General features: G+C 48.8%; 1 protein-coding gene across 3 annotated transcripts in view; it reads right to left on the bottom strand.

Moving 5' to 3' along the window:
• Positions 1-16139, bottom strand: part of HRAS (HRas proto-oncogene, GTPase) — a 71799-nt gene extending 55660 nt beyond the window's left edge. Inside the window, exon 1 of one of the 3 annotated variants that reach the window (XM_075928303.2) lies at positions 16074-16139. The gene's annotated coding sequence lies outside the window, so the exon portion shown is untranslated. Of the gene's footprint in view, positions 1-15670; positions 16053-16073 lie in introns of those variants that run through there. The other 2 variants (XM_075928304.2, XM_075928301.2) reach the window with 2 other exon arrangements.
• Positions 16140-19164: the final 3025 nt, after the last annotated feature.

The raw sequence follows: 19164 nt of genomic DNA, 5'->3' as shown, positions 1-19164 counted from the left end.
CTGTGGTGGGCAGGACTGGCCACTGGCAGGGGCTGCTCTCCTATCCCACTCTTCTGCCTCTGATAGAAGTTCCCATGACACTAGTGGGGATGCTTCAGTCCCTGCTCGCACCATTTCCCCGCTGTGCCACTGCCTCCCCTGCCCCCTGCGGAGACACTGCTGGGGGACCCGGTTTTTAAGCCCGCTCCCCCTAGCACTGGCTCCTGGTCTCCATTAGAGGCAGCAAGGAGTGGGGGAAGCGACTAGTCAAGTCACTACCGGACTATCTGATAAGATTCTGCTTATCGGATAATCAACTAGTCGCTTACATCCCTACATGGACCAAGCCCAAACACTTGTGGTTTGAGGTTGAGTCACCACTATCCTCTTGAGGCAAGGGCCCAGTTTTATAGTCCAGCAAAGGAGGGTCCAGGAAGCTTTAGAGGTATGTGCTGTGGCACCAACTAGCCTCTATCTTTGATGTGGAAGCATGATGAAATCCATAGTGGTGAATTTCAGGTTGATTGCTCTTAAAAATCCTTTTCCCTGGCTCCACCCTCACTGGCCAGTCTGGTATGCAGGACACTAGTCATGGGTTAAATAAGAGGGGAATGCAGCTGGAAGCCAGCTGGCGTAGGTCACAATCCAACTCTAAGCAACTGCAACAATGGTAGCTACTAACCACTCCTACTGCAGACCTGTTCTGCATGATTAATCCAAGTTCCCTTCACCTGAAGGCAGAGTTACCATGAGGAATGAACCATGATAGAGCTGCTCAGATTCTGACATATAGGTGGGTCTGGGTCAATTTCTCCAAGGGAGAATAGATGTTCCTCTCTGCCTGAGTTGCAACTAGAGATGTAGCGGTGCAGTTGTGCAAATGCGAAACCACTAAGCATGAGATTATTGGTTACCCAGTCTGCTACGTGACTCCCAGTCTGGCTCCCAGGGAGCCGCCTGCCACCCCGTGCTGCTACCTTTGACACAGAGGCAGCAGCCGGCTCACCAGGAGAGGGGTGGCAGGTGGGAACTGGCTTAAATGCTGGCTCCTGGTCTGCACCGGCTTCTGGAGACCTGGCTGCCACCCTGCATGTAACTACTGAACTTACTGCATGTAAGAACTCTTCAATTTAGCATCCCTAATTGCAACCAGCAACATTCTATGAAGGTTAAGAAGAGCTGGCATCTGTGCGTGACTAGGCCTATGGCCATTTTGGTTGGTAAGGCCAGTGAGTCGGTTTTTAGATGGCAACAGACAGCAGCTCCTTGCCCAAGTCAGGATACCATGTGCTCTCAAGGGGAAAGTGGTGACCACTGCAGCATTTCACCAATTGTAAACAGCAGTCAAATAAACATCATTCATCTCCTCTATGACAACCCCCAGTAGAGGCAGAAAAGAAGGGGACAGCACCAAAGCAGGGAGTTGCTCAGACTCCCTCGTCAATAAGCAAGCACGCTCACTGCATGCACAGGCGGCGTTGCTGTAAACAGCTACGGCTAAACCCTTCCCACATACCACCACACGGGTATCTGCATCTCTTCCCACACCAATGGAGCAACAATGCAGCTGTTGCCTATCAAAACAGACCAGGGAGTTGGCTACTGCATAGGATGGCTTTTTGGAAACAGAGACAGCCCCTCAGGTGTAAAGCTTGGTTGTTGACCTCGTATTTTCTCATGCAAATCAGGAAGAGGCAGTGGTAAGGAGAGCGGGAATAATACTGAAAGGGTAAAGTCACTTCCATTCTCTGCACACAATGCGAACACATAGGTTAAAAATGCCAGAGCACCAAATGAAACTTAAAACCCCTTTCCTGGTGGAAAGTCAGACTCCACCTCCTGGAGGGAGTCCAACACCATAATACATGGCGGCATGAGCTGCCACAGCCTAAGGCTTGGGATGTGAAATTAGTTGCTGGTTTAGCACATTTTGCCACAAGCTGTGGTGACCTTCCCCCGAGAAAGGTGATTTTCATCAGGGGAAACAAGAAACACGTTTGCCCTTGCACCAAATTCACAAGTTTTGAAAGAAACCAATGCCTTGATTTTTCAAATGCATGATTTTGAAGATGAAAACTAACAATGTTACCTGGCTCTAGATTTCTAGTGTCTCATTTTTTGCCTATGCTGGATGCATTGTGCAGTGAGTGTACACACGCCCACCACAATTTCTGGAGAAAGGAGAGCACTGGGAACATCTCCTTTGCTCCTAGCAGAGGTAAAACAGGGAGATCTTAGAGTACATGTGGGTCAAGAACAGTACAGTACAAAAGCCTGGGCAGTTATTCAGGACTCCAAGATCATACCACACCTCTCTCCTTTTGTCTTAGGTCAGGCTAACAAAGGAGCCCTGACTGCTAACGCAAACCACTTCCCCTGAGCAGAATATACCCACCTCTGAATACAAGAGGGCTCGGTCTCTCTTGCACATGTATAACCTGTCATTACAACAGAGTGTTCCTAAGCCACGTACCTCTAGAAGCCTCAAAACAAGCTCCCTCTCCTCCCCCATCCCAGACACCACCATTTTCACTGAATTCTGCTTTCTCTCATGGCTGCCACTCTCCGGTATCTATGCTGACTCAATCTGGATTGGCAGGACGGCTGGCTATACCTGTTACACAACAGCTTAATGGCTTTTCCCATGGAGCATCCCTCCCCTCTGTTCCACACTATTTCCTGCAGAGAGCTACTGGAACAGACTCAGACATGTTCTTCCTGATCATCCCAGGTGTGAGTGAGAATGTGTGTCTGTTTAGAATCGGTTACCATCACAGACACTTCCCACAAGCCCCACCCGTCTCTTTTCACTCCTGGCTATCTGCTAGCAGCTCTTGCTCTCTCTCCTTCCCTGTAACACTAAAACATTCTTTGTTCCATAGGGCATACAATCTTCCCCTCATTGAAAACTAAACTACAGACATACCACCGCTAAAAAGGGAGATGTACAGACAGCAAAGATGACATCCCCATGTCAGAGAGCTCTAGCTGCAGCTATTATCCTAGAAACAGACAAACTGAGGTCTTAGCCAGATGCCACCAATTTCCAGGGTTCAAACGAAAAAGGGACCAGCATCTGCACCGATTTTGCTTATGCAAACAAAAAAAATCCAAACTCATCCCTAGTTGGACCCATTCTTTATTATCCAACTACCAAGTCTGTTTTTCTCTTTTGCATTCATATAGCACCTTCCATCCAGCTTTGCAAACACTAATGCATTAGTCCTCATAACATTCCAGTATTATTCCCATTTTACAGAGGAGACACAATGAGGTCATGCTGCAGGTCTGAGAGAGCTGAAAATGGAGTAAGGCCTGACAATGCAGGTCTGCTGGCAATAGCCATCCATCATCTCCTGGCCCAAACACCCAGACATACTGTTCATAATAGTATGTCCATCAAAAGCACATACCACATCTCTCTACCATAGATTCTTAACTGTTCTGCCGAGACTGCTGTTCAGGTAGAAGTTGTAAGTTTCATTCCAACAGGAAGATGAAAATGGATTTTTGTTACTATGTTGGTCTGTAGTTTCTAGAGACACTTCTGTACTAGAAACTGGGCAGGCACCGGCCATCACGCAAAATTCATATTCTGACTTTTCTAAACGATTAAACAGCTTTTTCTTGTTTTGTTTTTTATTTTTATTACCACCACTGCTGCCTTCAGCTAGTCCCCATCATGGGTGATTAACTGCTAAGAAATATCCTCCCTGGTCAAATCTTAATGTATGCTATCTGGCTATTCACTGGAGAATTGTTCCAACACTTCACACCACACACAGGATGCCCCTCAAGTGAAACAGAAGCATCTCCTTATAGGTAGAAGGATGTCGTACAATCCCCAGTACTGAAATTAGAATCCCGTTCAGAGTTAGCCAACAACATGGTGATTAACAGCTGAGAGACACACTGGCACACAAAACATCACCTGAACCCTTCCCTTTCACTGTTCTTTTGCTGTAAATCAAGCAAACTGCATTCATTCTTCTCAGCCTTCTGAGCACCGCATCCAAGAAAAGGCACAATCTTAACTGCAAACACAGATCTCTCAGAAAGGATGTTTCCAGTATACTGAAACATGGGATAACAGGAAGCATCAAAGTAGCAATGAAGGAGGAGAGAAGCTTAACCTGACGTGGAGAGCATCATTTTCAGGCCACCATTGAAAGAAATCTATTATCCCACCACATCTCTGCTTCACGCATGCAGGAAAAGCTATCCCTGCTCTCCCCTGCACTCTCAAAACAGTAGGTTGGAAAGCCCACAGACGCTCAAAGTAGGGATATAAAGGGTTAAACAAGACAGGCCCTCCGGACCACAGGATCCTGCTTACCCAGTTAACATTTTAAATGAGATTTTACATCCCTAGCTCTAAGTCCCACCAGCACAAGAGATCACACTGCACCAATATCCTTTGCCTTCCAAGAGCAATCTTCCTGAGCTAGGATACCATTCAGGAGGCAAACCAGGGTAGGGAATAGGGAAAGAGCCTTTCCAGCAAGGAAGACCTTCTGAATGAAGAGACAGGGACTACACAGTTTGGAGAGCAGATGAATAAGACAAAGAAAGTTACTGCATGTTACTATTCATTCTGTGTAGTAATACAAGAACATAAGGATATTCAATGACATTTAAAAGCAGAAAGTTTAAAATGCCTTTCCCTCTACAAAACAGAGTCTGTCTGTGGACTTCTGTGCCACAGCATACGGTGGCCAAGAGCTGTAACTGGACATTTAGGAGTAACACCACCACCTAGAATTACAATACTAAGAATAAAAATAAAACAGGCTTGGAATTAACAGACACCCTCATGCCTCTATCCATGTCAGCTTTTATGCAGCAGCCCAGTACAGTGATACCTGTCCATCTCAAGGCTTGAGCCAACATCTAACTAATGGGGTGTCATGAAGACACTTTCCTTGTAGAGATGTCAGATAGCATGTAATTGAATAGTCATGGAACCGCATAACATTTTAGCAGTTACATAACTAGTCAATCCTCCCTAGGGGCGGGAGTGGCAGCCCTGTATCAGAAGCAACAGCAGGAGGTGGCAGGCAGGAGCTGGTCCACAAGGGAAGCTGGTGTAAAAACCAGTTCCCTGTGCAAACCAGCTCTGCCTGCCGCCCCTGATGCCGGAGCGGCCTCTGTCTGCGGCAAACCCAGGCTCGCCGTGGACAGAGGCTGCTCTGTGGCAGCCTCCCCTCCTCTCCTCGCAGCTGCCTCTCAGAGGCAGTGGGGAGCAGAAGGGGCAGGCAGATCTGTGGAGCTGGTGCTGGGGGAGCTGGCACTGGGGGAGCTGGCTTGCTCCTGCCTCTCCTCCCGCTTCTGTGGGAGGCAGCAAGTGGGGGGCAGGTGAGTCCGCGGAGTTGGCATGCACAGAAAACTGGCACAAAAGCCGGCTCCTTGTGTGTATTGGCTCCTGTCTGCCCCCCTCACCCGCTACGCTGCTGCCTCTGTATCAGAGGCTGCAGTGGCCGTGTGGGAGGGCAGGCTAATTCGGTGTTCATAGGGAGCCGGCTTAAAGGGAGGCGGGGGAGGACAGCCGGTGTCTATGGGCTTTTAAGTCAGCTCCCCATGGGAACCAGCTCCCTCCCCTGATACAAAGGCAGCAAGGGGGAGGGAAATGCATGTAGATGACAGGATTAATCAATAAGCCTAGGCCTACTGGTTAATCGTGTAATCGTCTACACAATGACAACCCTATTTCCTTGAGAGCATAACTGCTTAAAGAAGGGGTTTCTTGCACTTTCCTTTGAAACAATTGATACCAATCAGAGACAGGATACTGGGGCAGATTAACCACTGGTCTGATCCAGTGTTCCTTCTAACTTTGTATTTTCATGTATAGAATGAATTTTGACATACACCAAGATGGAGATGATTTGTGACACGTCACCTCCGTATTGTGCACATAACAAAATTCATTCTGCACGCAGATCATCAGTGGGGGTAGAGCGTAGGGATGTGAACGTGCACCCATGTACACAGTTAACCGATGAGCCTGGGCTCACTGGTTAACATGCATGGTTACACACAGTCCGTCGTCCCCTCCCACCACACACACATGCACACACAGGGAGCCAGCATTTAAGGTGGGGCAGGCAGCTCTGCGGGAGCCGGTACCTGCAGGAAACCAGCTCTAAAGCCAACTCCCTATGAGCACTGGCTCCCCCTTTCCCCCCCCCTTCATCAGAGTGGAGGGGGGGAAGGGAGGATTGTGCCAGGCAGCTAGTACGCATCCCTAGTAGAGCCAAGGGGTTTGGAGTGAGAGAGGAGGCTCAGGGTGGGGGTGCAGGTTCTGGGAGAGCCTCTGGGAGAGAGGGGTCCCCCAATTCCTATCTCACTACTGCAGCGGCTCTGGGCCAGGCAAGAAGGCCCCTCTATCTGCCATGGCAGCTCCAGTGAGATGGGGCTGGAGGAAGGGTGCCTCTCTCCAGATACTGCTGCATGCTGGCAGAGATGGCGGGGGAAGATGCCCGTTTCCCAGCACCAGCAGGGAGCTGTTGCGGCTAGGGGAGAGGCGCCCTTCCCCCTGCTGTAGCAGCTCCCTGCGCCGCAGCCCTGAGCCCCTACACGAGGTTTATTAGGCAGCTGCGTGGCTATACTGCTTAGAGGGAACTCTGAATCCAGTCTGGCAAGTTCCTGAAGAGGAGCCTGGCCTTCAGAAAAAAAAATACTAGAGAGTAGGGATGTAAAAGGTTAACTGGTTAACCTTAGGAGGTGAGGCATTCTGGTTCACTGGTAGGGGCTGGAGCTGCCCACTCCCTCCCCACACAGGGTACATGCTGGCTCCCCCAGAGCAGAGCTGGAAGCTCTTTCCAGTTCCACTCCCAGGATGGCTTTGCTGTGGGCTCTGCAGCATAAAGCTTAGTTAAGTTTTATACAGCAGAGCCTGCAACATGTGTAACCACTAGGATTTTTAGTGGTTACACGGTTACATTTTTACATCCCTACTAGTGAGCACACGGAAGAAAGCACATAAATGAAAGGGATACTTAAAAATGCAATTTGTGAGTTGACCAGTTCTTGGAGGAAGAGGACCGCTGTTCTCATGTGAAGAGGTAGGGACTTACTGGTAAGTCTTTATAAAAATATCCACTTGTGCAGGGCAGGAAGGAATCCTCCCAAGCAAACTGACAACAGCCCTGCTTTTCTAAGCCTGCAGACAAGTCATATGCAGCGACTGCTGCTCAGAGTTCCAACAAGCTGCAACAGTGTGAAAGCTGATGAGATTGATCAGTTTTCACTAACAGTTGTCCTGCTCTCTTGGAGCAGCAGTGAAAATGACAAGAATTTGGTCAACTTCATTTTTGTGGCTGACAGGGAACTCTGAGCAACAGCAGAAACCAACACTGGACTGGAGATACTCATTGAGATCTCCGACCAAATATGACTGCTGAAAGAACTACAGAAACATCCTCCTTGCAACAGCCGAAAATCAAGAGAAAGATGGAGTAGCATTGCCCCATGGTCATTCCCAGGTTTCATATTCATATTCAAGAAGTAGGATTAGCTCATCTGGCCATGAAGTATTTGATATTATTCACTATTCCTCTGAGGGGCTAAAGAAAACTGGGAATAATGGGATAACATAGGGGGGGAAGTAGTATGAGAGAAAGGTTTAGAAGAAAAAAAAAGGAAAGACGATACACGGGAAGATGTTAATTATGGAGGGATAGAAGAAAAAGAAACAGACACATAGTAAGGATGTAAAATTTCAATTAATTGGCTAATTGAATAGTCAATGTAGCTTGCAACAACTATTCGATTAGTTGACAAGGCGTCTCCACCTCTGAAGTGTAGCAACAGCCCTGGAGATGTTTCTACACTTCAAAGGCAAAAGTGCTGCGGGGAGCACGGAGCCAGCAGGAGACTAAAGCAGTCCTCTACTGGTTCCACAATCCCCATGGTGTTTCAAAGCGGCAGCACCGCATGGAACCCAGGGCCAGCAGGCGAGTCCCCCACTGACCCCAGGCACTGCCACTCTGAGGAACCCCCTCCTCTACCCTCTCCCTTGCTGCAGAGGCAGCAAGGGATGGGGAAGCGACCAATCAACTAGTGTGTCGACTAGCCGATAAACATTTGCTTATCGGATAGTCAACTAGTCGTTCACATCCCTGAGACAGCTCATTGCAATTTGTTATACAAACAAGTGTAGTGAAGACAGGAAGAGAAAGTCAGTCTAAAAAAATCAACCAAGAAAAATGTAGCATGGCCGGGTGGTTAAACAGCACTCAGCAAGTACATCATTTGATTAATTTTAACAACATTTGTCAATTTATTCAAATAATACTCTGTGGAATTTGTATATTAATCAGATTAATGGCTATGAGGCTAATACAGGTGGAATTCAAACATATTCGGATTTTTCAGTACTTGATGCACTACGGCAGGGCAAGCCCGAGCCATTCATGCGCCCCGGGCCCTGGGAGCTTGGCCCCGCCCCCAAGCACACAGCGCATGCGTGACCCCGCCTCCGCCCGGCCCAGCAGCCCTGTGCAGCGCCCCCTACAATGGGGCACCCCGGGCGGTAGCCCAGTTGGCCCATACCTTAGGCCTGCTCTGCGCTATGATTGTAAATTTACAATTTAAACCATTAAGCAAAAAGACATGGCAACAGGATACAGTTAGACACAGTGTAATAAACAGTTCTTGCTCCCATAAACTGTAGGTTGCCGTTATTTTTTTTTTACTTTGGATACTAGGTATCTGGTAATTCTTTTCAAGCCCTGACCACTGGCCCCTTCAAGTTGGTAGAGAGCGAAGTCCTAGCTACACAAGAACCACACACTGATGAAGCTGGTTTCTTCAAACAATATGAAGTCTACTACAAATAAAGCATTCCCCCATATTCAGTTTTAGAATTCCACACCTTTTCAAATTACAGTCAAACACATAAGACATCGCCAGAGGAGAATGGAACGTGTCAATATCAGCAACGTATCCTTTTCTCTATGGAGAATGGCATGCAAGGTCTCATATTATAAAAACCACATCATGTGGGAAGCTTTCTTGGATACATGCAATTGAGTTTCTAGTCCTTACATGCATTTAGACTGAGAATTGAACATGAACTTGTGCAATGTTTTCAGTCCACATAGGCAGAAAGAGAGACACCGAACCAGTATGCCTGCAGACTAAGGAAGCCAGCACAGCATCAGCCCGTATTTGTATGATTATCTGTGCAACTGTAAAAGCTAGAAATATAATTTCCTTTTTAGATGAAATTACATGGAAATTGATGCACTGGAATCCCCACACTCACCAGGGAAAGCTTCCCCCACATTATTAGCTTTTTCCAGAGTTCCTTTGGAGAACTAATATAATAAGCCAATGAACTCCCTCTTCATATACAATCACAGAGCAAAGCACAGTAGAGCCCTTTCAAATTGATACGGCACCAGTATGGAAAACCGGCACTTTGCAATTTGCCAACATATTAGACTATCAAATGCTGTTCATGTTTTTACGGTAATCTCAACAATTTACTGTAGCTAAGCATTGAAGAATCAAGATCAGGGCATTTCTGGGGACCAGATGCTAGCTAGAAGAGTTTACTTTAGGGCCAAAGACTTGTCTGATCATTAGCATGACAGAGATGCCCTGCACTGAGGTAATTTTTGCTAATTTAAAAGTGGGTTTAAAAAAAAAATATGAGTTTTTTTCTCTCCATCCTTCATCTTTCACTTTTAAAAGCAAAGCGAGCCTCATTCTGATGAAATGCACCAAAATAGAAAATGCCACACAAACATGACTCCGCCCCAACATGGAGGGACTTCCTCTAGCGAAAAGGAAATGAATCAGCCCAACTAATCTTTGTTCACAATTTCGCCAAGGGTAGCAATTAAAAAAGTTTGTCTTTTAGGAACAGGATGGAGAAGATCTTTGATGAACAGAGGGGAAGGACAGTCCAGTAATTAAAAGCACTAGCCCTTGGACCCAGGCGAGACTGTTCGAGTTCCTGCTCCACCAAAGACTCAGCATGTGACCTTTGGCATCTCTCTTAGGCTCAGATTTAGAGAGCAAAGGTATTTCAACAGATATTAGGAGCCAAAATATCTTGGAGGATGTGGGCCTTAGCCACTCTGTGCCTCAGTTCTCCATCCTTAAAACAGAGTTAACACCAATGTTGTGAGGATACATAAATTAAAAACAATGAGGCATGCAATAATAGGACTGTACCTAACATGGCTAAACCAACGAAAAGCCATCACTAAGGATGTAAAATCCTATGTTTAATTGGTTAACCAGTTAAACATTGTTTAACCAGTTAACTGGTTTAAGGGGGAGACGGTACTGAGACTCCCTGCCTGCTGCTGGGCTGGAGCACCACTCCTCCCCCCCCCCCCCCGACACACACTGCAGCTTGTGGGGCACTTGGGCCTGCCGCAGACAGAGATTAACTGGAACCGGTAAGCACTACCCTTACTGGTTAACCTCTCACATCCCTAGCCATCACACTGATTGTTTACCATCGATCCAGGTCAGAATGGACCTGTTGACTCAACATAACGAGTTTCAAGTGAGAGATGGACAAATTTACATATGGACTAGTATAATGGGTTGTTTCTAACAGTCAGGGTAGGGATTGGCAACCCTGACGGTCCCTCATGACTTATGGTTTATGTTCGGAAAGCTCTTTCTCCACGGCTTCAGCCAGCCAGTCACCTGCCAGGGTAAGAATTAAGTAGTCAGCTTTGGACTAATGCTGAAATCTACTTTCTATACTTCTCTTATTTCCATAGCCATCGACAAATGGCAGAAAGACTGTTGCTGATGCTTTTATTTCTGGAAAGAAGTTCTAGAGGCACAGGAGAAAAAACTACCCAACAACAAAATTAAATAGAAAGCACTAAAGCAGCAGATGCATCAAGTACTTACTACACTTCATTTTCTTGCCAATATTCTCAACCAAAAACAACAGGCGAGATGTCTAAATGCTGAAGGTGCTGCTGCTATGACATAGGCAGCCAATCATGCCAACCATAATAAATTTTAGGACTGGAGGTAAAAAATTCAAGCAGTGCATGTCATGCTTGCTGATGTTTTAAAGAAAGTCACACCATTGAATTGGTGGGAGTTATTAGCTAAGCACCTGGAATCAGAATTTGTTGAAGTGCTAAACCAGCTTTTGACATCAGCAGTCTCCTCTGCAGGTACAGAAAAAATATGTTCTTCATTTGAACTAATTCATTCAAAGCTGAGTAATCGATTTAGAGTTTAAAAAGTAGGAAAGCACGTCTCTCTCTTCCAGTCAATGAATAAAGACCAAGGAGGGACAGGATGAGATCTACTAGTTTTAAAAGTTTGAAGACCAGCCCAAGTATCTTGTGAAACTCATTTTCAAGAGACTTAGGGGAGTAGGAACTTAAGATTCAGTCACTTTCACCTAGACATATTTGAAAAATTGTCTAGGCCAGTATTTCTCAACCTTTTTTTTAATAAGGTACCCCTTTTTAAAAATATATATAAGTACCCCCAAGTACCTACAGTTTTCAGACACACAAAAAAATTTCTACCATTGCAACACATTTGTTTAAACAACTTGATCCAAGATGGGCAGGCAATGAAATTTTTGGGTGTAAAAAGTACAAAAATAATAAAGTGCTGTAAAACTTAAAACAAAAATTCAGTTTTCTCCAAATTTCAGTTGTGTTGACGTACCCCCCAGACTTCTTTCAAGTACCCCTATGGATACCTGTACCACTGGTTGAGAAACACTGGATGAGAAACACTGGTCTAGGCTAACCCGGAATGATCAATTTAATCCACTGACTTCAGATAATCCTTCTTTTTAAGAAATCATTTAGTTATAAACGTGAATCATGTTTGATAAGAGAAGTTAGTGTATTCCAAACATTTTCGGTTATTTTAACAAATACATTTTATATGCTGTTTTGTATGCAAGTCAATTCTACTTACCTCTTAATGCAGCTCTACCCAAAATTATAAGCAAAGAGTTAATTATCTAGTAAATAAGCAATATATCATTCACCATTTTCTAACTTACTACAAATATACAATTAAGAATCTGAAAATACTAAGGTCCATAACTGCTTAAATAAGCATAGGAATATGCTATAACTAAGTAGCAAAAAGAGGTACCAGATCTACTATATAAAGGCTCTATTTTAAATTGCCATGTTTTAATTAGGGATGTGAACATGTAACCATGTACACATGTGAAAGTAACCTGGGCTCATCAATTAACCTTCACGGTTACACACAGGCTCCCGGTACGCACAGGGAACTGGCCCACACAGCCTACCCTTGCTCTGCTGCCTCCGTACTAGCTGAAATTCAGCAGTTACACGTTTACTTAACCACATTTAACATCCCAAGTTTTAATAGTTATATCCACCAGCGAGACTGAATCTTTCTTTAGAATATAAATGCAGTCCAAATGGAAAAGTTGATTAACAAGGATAATGTAAATCGAGACTTTCCACTGGTGAGTCAAATCAATACAAGTTGGCCAGGAAGAGTGTCTCTCCTCCACCCCCCACCTTATTTTTGGAAGCGAACAACAGTTTGGTCTCCTTCCTCTGAAGCATCAAAGATGGTCTCATCAAGAGATAGGACTTTCGACTAGATGGGCTATCCCTCCATCACCAGCTTAGCACTAGCTGGTGGGCTATCCCTCCATCACCAGCTTAGCACATGCTCAGTGTGTAACTGACTCCATATATGGAGTCAGGAAGGAATTTTCCTGCAGATCAGATTGGCTTCCCCTGTAACATGGGATGCAAATCGCTTGCCAGGATTATATTGGTCACTCTGTCAATGTCTTGCCATTATAGAGATCTCAGGCATCGAACACCTCAGTCCCTCTGCCTATGGCACATAGTAGCCTAGTGCCCTATGGACTGTAATGCTTTGATCTAGTTTCAGTTGGGTTCAGTGCAGGTGCTGGTGGCCTGCAATATACTAAGCAGTCTAGATCGGGATGGGGAACCTCAGGCTCAGATGTGGCGCTCGGCTTGCCTGGATCTGCCCCCCAAGGCTCAGGCCTCCCACAGCATTGGGGAGCCCATGCTGGTGCTCCAGCTGGGGGCTGAGGTGCACAAAATCTACTAGCATAGCCGCCGCCTCACCCCGAGGCTCTGATGTGCAAGAGGAATGTACGGCATATCTTTCCCCTTCTCAGTTGGGGGCCCACAGGGGTATTTTGTTCTGCTTCTCACTTGTGTGCGACCTTCCTACTGATTTCTCTCTGGGTCAGTGGCCCCTGACTCAAAAAAGGCTCCCCACCCTTGGTCTAGATGATCTAGTGTTCCCTTCTGGCCTTAAACTCTATGACCTCATCTGCTGCAACCACTGCATTTAAACAAGTGCAATGCATCTATGCTGGGATGGGATTGTTGAAGCAGTACAACATCCCTGGCTAAAATCCCAGTGTAGACAAGCTCTTACAGATATAAAAGATCTGCATCGCATCACCAACCCCTGGAGCCAGCCAGCCCTCCTCTTTGCATAATTTTCTTGCACATTTAGGCTATGATTTTCAAAGGAGGCTAAAGCTCTCTTAACAACTACTTAGTTACACCATGGCAGACCCTTTGTGGACACACTTCTACCAATTTAGAATAGGTTACATCAATTTAGCTCACCTGTAAAATTTACCAACACAAGCAAAATTCATTTATAATAAGCTCAGCCCAATACAAGGAATGTCCTATCCTTCCAACTCAAGTGTTCGCACCTTTTTCAGTCAGTTTAAAAGCACCCCTGCGGTTAAACTGGAACAACTGAGTGCAGGCCAGGTCCAAGAGAGTTTCGCACCTAATTCAAAGGCTTCTTTGAAAATCTCAGCATCATTACCCCCTAGTGTGCGCCCCACAGTGATGTACTGTATAAATGCTGTACAAGGCATTTCAAGAGCTAACCATCAGCCATTCGGAGTTTGCTAATCCCCACTCAGACTTCCATATGGCTTTCCCTCCCAACTGCAGAGACAGGAAGCCTCACCCTGAGGCTATAGAAGGTTCTGAAGAGTTTCCCCTGACATTATTCTCAAGTGACATATCATGGGGAGTTATGTCCATCCCTCCTCTTCCTGTGGGTGGCCATGGCATAACACTTGAGGCTAGAAAGCAAGACACACCCTAGAAGGAGGAAGGATCCTTGAAAGATTTCTTTCTCCTGTCCCACCCCCCAAAAAAACCCAGCATTCTGTTTTAACCCCTGCCTTTTAAAGGACTGCAGGACCTCCTCTGGAATGAAAGACAGACAGAGGAGTTATTATTACTGCAGCAATTCAATGGCACAGGACTTGAAAGAACAGTGACCACCCAGGCTCTGCTATTAGAAGTCTTGCTGTGCTATCAGCATAGACCACTCCCTAAGCTGCTGCCGACAGTGATATCACTGCAGGCATCAGTAGAGAGATACCCAGGGATCTGGGAGGGATGAAAAACGAGCGAGGCAGGGGAAAAAATAGGGAAAGGAAACGTGACAGCAGGCTGTTGCCTTCTCCTGGAGGATGCAGGGCCCCTCCCATGTATTTCCCCATGTTTTCTGGATTGGCAGGAAGTGTTTACAGAAAGCACAGTCATTGTAAGACTGGGAGGGCAGGACAGCAGGTGATTCTCCCCCTCCCTTCCTTTCCCGTTTGGAAACCCTGCCAGATTTTGGCAACCAGAAAGGAAGCTAAGAAGAAAGCACACAAGTCATCAGCAACCCTGAGATCTCAGGGCGACTGGCTCCCTGGTGCAAAAGGTGCAGAGGGATGTGGAATGCCACAGCTACTAGAGGGCCATTGGGCTGGGACATACAGGAGGAGACATTTCTACCATTACCAGATGGCACACATTAGTTAACATGACTGCCACGATACTAGTGCACAAGCTTTTAAATCTGGAGGTATGAGAACCGCCCCTGTGGCCTCCCAAGCAAGCTGCTGGGGCCTGATTTGCAGGAAACAAAAGGGTCTGAAAATCAAGGGGAAGCTTCGGGCGGATGTAGGGAGTACACATTTGTAAATACTCAGAGAAATATAGGAAGAAAAATGCAGTCGTCCCCCCCCACACACACACAAACTCTAACAGGTGGCTCTCCGTCTCCCCTCACTACCTTCTTCCAGCGGGGTGCAGCGTCCGACACATCCAAGGCCAAAGCTGCTCTTTCACCCCAGCTCAGATCCCTTCCCAGACACACCCACTGTTGTCTTGCTTTTCCCTTCTCAGACGTGACCCCTCCCCTGGCGGCTGCCCCCTCTCACAAGCACAGCCCTGAACACACGTCTCACCCCATGCAAGTGCTCGCTCGCCACCCACCTGGCAGGCACCCCACCCTCCCAACACACACACTTTTAAAACAGGCAGCCGCTTTCCCATTGCGGAGAGGGGCGGTTTGCCCTTCCCAGCTCACTTTGGAGCCTCCTAGTACAGCTGGTGCAGGATCAAGCGAGCGACCCGCCGAGCCGCCGCCGCCTGCTCAGGCAAAGCCAGCTCTGCAATGCTGGACTGCAGCCGCCAGCCCTTACGGCGCACACATGCTCCCGGGCACACGCTGCCCAGGCCACTGCAATGCCGCCCTCAGCACTCCCGGGGGGCGGCGGGGGAGGGAAGGGGGCCGAGAGACACTTCCTCCTCCCCCCGCGCCCAGCGCCACCGCCCCTGCCCGCACTTCGGCAGCCCACCCGCCAACCCCGCTGCCCCGCCAAGCGGAGGAGACGGGGGGCACTTACCAGCGCGCCCGCCCAGGCTGCTTTCCTTGCGAGACAGAGAGCCGGGGGGGGGGGCAAATCCTCAGTGCGGGGGGGCGGCTTCTGCGGGAGCGGCGCACACAAAGTTTGGAGGGAAAAGGCAAAAACAAAACAAAAATCCCCCCTCCCGGCCAGATCCTGCTTCCCTCCCGGCGGCGGGTCAGCGGCGCGCCGGGCCCAGCAGCAGGCGAACTTTCCACCGGGGTGGTGGAGAAGCCCCCGGCTGGCAGCGCCCTCCCCGCATTGGCACCGAGCACTGGGGCGCTCGCGGGCTGCAGCGGCGGCGGCGGCTCGGACAATGTGTGTGTGTGTGCACCAGGGGCGAGCCCCGGCAGCGGCGAGCGGCACACGCCCAGGCTCCGCTCCCCGCCCAGCCGTCACTCACCGCCTCCCGCCGCCGCTGATAGGCCGCTCCGGGCCCCGGGGAGCGGAGCCACCCTCCTGGTGGGCTGCGGGCCGCGTCAGTCACCGAGGCGAACGGCGCCTCCTTTCTCCTCCGCCCCCTGCTGCCGCCTCGGCCGGGGCACGGGGCGGGTTATGGGGAAGCTGCGGCAGCGGGCGGGGAATTGCTCCTCGGCTTTTATTTTTAGCGCCTCGTTGCCAGCCCGTGGAGTCCAGCGACGCGGGGAGGTACCGATGCTTTATAACCTGGTGCAACAGGGACTTGTTCCGCCAAGGGTGAGTTGTAATCACCCCCGACGCATCAGAGGCCGAGGAGCACACAAATGGTCCAGCTGGACACACCTAGGCAAACGTTGTTTAAGAATGAGTTTTGATCTCCCACCTCTTCTCGCCCACTCCTTAAAGGAAACAGATATGGGGGGCCATATCCTCACCCCTCAAGCAACCTCATTGACTTCAGTGGAGCTGTGCTGATTTCCCCCAGGGCTGGCTTTAGCGTGGTTGGGACCAAGGCATCCTTCCTTCTGTCCTTCCCTTTTCTTCAACTTGAATGGAGTGCTGGGGAAAGGTGCTGGCTTGTTGGAAGACCCTGGAGGATGGAGTTTTGTTTAGCCACAGAACATGAAGGGCCTGGGCATTTAGAAATAGGTAGGGTCCTACCAAATTCAAAATCACAACCATGAAAAATATGTCGCAGACTATAAAGTCTGGTTCCCCCCCATGAAATCTGGTCTCTTCTGTGCTTTTATCTTATACTATGCAAATCTCACGGTGCAGATTAGATAGGGGTCCTGATACAAAGGAAGCTGCTGAGAGGTCACAATGTTATTTTCGAGGCATTGTGGTTTTGCCACTCTTAACTTCCATGCTGCCTTCAGAGCTGAGTGGCCAGAGTGTTGGGTGGCTGCTGGCTGGGTGACCAGCTTTGGAAGCAGCGCCTTGCCAGCAGCTGCACTGAAGTAAGGTTCGCAATACCATACCATGTCACTCATACATCTGCATTGCGGCCTTCAGAGCTGGGTGGCCAGAGAGTGGTGGCTACTGACCCATGGCTCAATTCTGCAGGCAGTAGTGCAGAAGCAAGAGTGGCAATGTCATGCCATCTTTCTGCATTGCTGCTGGTGCAGCTCTTCCTTCAGACCTGGGCTCCTGGCCAGCAGCTGCCACTCTGCAGCTACCCAGCTCTGTGCAGAAGTAAAAGTAGCAGTTCTGTGACCCTACCCCCAGTGCCTTAATGAGTTAGAACCCCAACAATTATAGCACCATGAAATTTCATATTGTAAATTTCGTTATATCAGATATTTAGATTGCTTAAACCTTATGACCATGAAGTTGACCAAAATGGACCACAACTAGGGTAGGGCCCTAACAAGAGAGTTGTTCTGTTCCCAAATCAGGACACTCCTGGGCATCTCCCATCATAATAAAAGGTATACACGTAAAACACTGCAGCGGTGCTTCAGTGAAGCTGTTCCATACTGTTGCAGATTTACGGGCGCGAGCTCCTACTCTCTGGCAGGAGGGCGGGGCCCTGCGAGCCCACCACCTCAGTTTACCCACGTAAGACGGGCTTAAGGGCATGAGCCGGCAGGAGCGTGGGGCCCAGCAAGCCCACCGTCTTAAAGGTCAGGGGGAGGGGAAATCCCTGAGGTCTCTCAGCCCCTAAGTCCTGCCCCCTCTTGGGGCTCAGTAATGACAGTCTGTCCACTAGGCCAATTGGCTGGCAGTACTCAATGCGCAATTAGAATGCAGTGTGGGGGGAGGAGGGGATTTAGGGGGACCCAGGCCCTCCCTCTCCACAGGGTCCCAGCCCGGGGCCCTAAGGGTTCAGCGTGTTTGACCCCTACCCAGCTGACAGGGTTCCACCCTGAAGCGCGCCGCCCACGGGCGCCTAAAGCACTCTGCCCCAGGCTGCTTCCTATCCCCCTCCTGAGTACCGACCCCCCCTGGGTTCATCCAAGGGGCTTACCTGTCCAGCGGCTTCTCTGGCACTTTGGTCTCTGCACCGAGCTTCCGGGGGATGCAGGCCGCTCCTCCACTGGGGTGGCAGACTTTGCTCCCAGCGCGGCGACAGGTGCCTCCAACTTTGTGCACCGCCCCGCTGCCCTCTTCTCCAGGCCTTTTCAAGTGGCCCGCCGCTGGCCGCCAACAGATGCTGCTCTGCCCCTTCAACGTCCCGCTGCTCTGGGGCACCGCGGGTTTGTATTGGGGCCCCGCCCCCGCACACCATGGCCCTCTGCCATCCGCGCAGCTCCGGCAGCTGCTGGCTGCTGCTTCCTGGCATCGTGTCGCCCCACCCTCTTGCTGATAGAGTGGGCAGAGTCTTGCTGGTCCTAGTGTGGGCCTCGGCGGGCCCATCACACGCACCAAAAGGAGAGCCATAATGCTGTCTACACCAGGGACTGGGACCATATAACTCTCGCTCAGGGGTATGGATTTTTCATGACCTGCTTATACAGCTGTGACTGCATAGTGTAGACCTGGTCACAATTAGACTGCCAACCAGGGGGCCTTCATGGCAATTTCTATGACTGAACACTGATCCACTAGGGAAGTTTAAAAGTGGGTAATTGGGTAACTGTGTAACTGATGAAAATCTCAGAGGTTAGAGTTATACACATCTGCAGCGTGGGGTGGCAGCTGAATCCCTGGGATGAAAGCTTATGAACCAAGTAGAAGGGGATGGCTTTGCATCAAGTGTAAGCTGCTGGGAAGCAGATGGATTCTCTAGGAACAAAGCACTGGAGTGAGTTGCTCTGTGAAAGGGGCTGCGAGGCAGATGAAGGTAGAAGAAAGTGGCCCTGGGAAGCAGCAGTTGCTAAGCTGTTTCAAACTGTGCCTGGGCTAGAACCCAGAGGATAGCAGGGGGTTCTCCCTTACCAGCTACATTGATTGTTTTAGCTAGCAGAACATTATTGCTCATTTCCATGATTCCATCCTGTGACTACCGCATGTTCATTTGGTCCCTTCTCATAGTGTGCATAGGCATCTTCTGTGCAACTGAAATCAAGGCATCTGCAAGGGTCGGGGACGGAGGAAAAGGTCAGTGCAGTTTCTTGCCTCACATGGTTTCA

The sequence above is a fragment of the Pelodiscus sinensis genome, chromosome 5, assembly GCF_052426305.1.
Source record: "Pelodiscus sinensis isolate ZL-2025 chromosome 5, ASM5242630v1, whole genome shotgun sequence".
Taxonomy (NCBI): Eukaryota; Metazoa; Chordata; order Testudines; family Trionychidae; genus Pelodiscus; species Pelodiscus sinensis.
The sequence above is the reverse complement of the archived record's forward strand: the minus strand, read 5'-3'. Positions and strand labels throughout refer to the sequence as shown.